The 901-nt window shown below is 46.8% G+C and overlaps 1 non-coding gene across 1 annotated transcript; it reads left to right on the top strand.

The window, feature by feature from the left end:
- Positions 1-544: 544 nt before the first annotated feature.
- Trnat-cgu (transfer RNA threonine (anticodon CGU)) lies at positions 545-617 on the top strand. Its single transcript has one exon. It is a non-coding gene; the product is annotated as a tRNA-Thr (tRNA).
- The last annotated feature ends 284 nt before the right edge of the window (positions 618-901 follow it).

Below are 901 nucleotides of genomic sequence, written 5' to 3'. Positions count from 1 at the left end.
GTCTTTCTCAAAAACCGCCCCTCGAATACGCGGGACAGAATAGGCAGGAAACAAAAATACCTCAAAATAAATACGCTCAAAAGTGGAGGGGAAATAGCCCCGTGGGTAGCGTAGTGGTCATCTCACCAGACGCGTAGTCTGAAGGTCGTGGGTTCGAATCCCACACGGCGGACATTTTTTCTCTACTTCCTTTCTGTCTTTCCAAATTACTTATCTATTTCAATGGCCTACCACATCCTCCCCTTTGCTTTCCTAGGTTTTCTTGACTGCCAACCCTTATTTCGCTCTTAATTCAACCAGCCCCTCATTTTCCCTTCAGATTGCTATATGCATAGCGAGGGTCTCTGTTCTGGCAGTCTTCGTGCCATAGGGAGCGTAAGAGGGTTCAAGGCTGGGTAACCACTATCGATAAGTAGTAAACACTGGAGTCATGGCCCGGTGGTTAAAAAGAATGTCCCCTTCACCCCGAGTCGTCCGAGTGGTGTTGGCTCCAAAAGCGCCGGAAAAGAAAATCGTTACCCCGAAAGGGGAGGGGAAAATAACCCCCCCGGTAGCGTAGTGGTCATCGCACCAGACGCGTATTCTGGAGGTCGTGGGTTCGGATCCCACCCGGCGGGCATTTTTTTTTTCGCCTTACTTTCCGAGCTTTTCTTGACTGCCAACCCTTACTTTTATACCTCTCTCTCTCTCTCTCTCTCTCTCTCTATATATATATATATATATATATATATATATATATATATATATATACATACATACATATATATATTGCGAGACAGAGCTCCGAGATGCTGCAGGTCCACTTGTAATTAGGCTTCTGAGCACAGGCCACCGAAAGACGGAACTGTCCGGGGATGATGATGGTTATACACAGATGACAGTGGCGATGGGTTTGGATGGG

Source organism: Haemaphysalis longicornis, unplaced genomic scaffold (assembly GCF_048455015.1).
Source record: "Haemaphysalis longicornis isolate Haplotype H1 unplaced genomic scaffold, Haemaphysalis longicornis Haplotype H1 scaffold_5, whole genome shotgun sequence".
NCBI classification, from domain to species: Eukaryota; Metazoa; Arthropoda; class Arachnida; order Ixodida; family Ixodidae; genus Haemaphysalis; species Haemaphysalis longicornis.
This window is presented reverse-complemented; position numbering and strand designations above follow the sequence as displayed.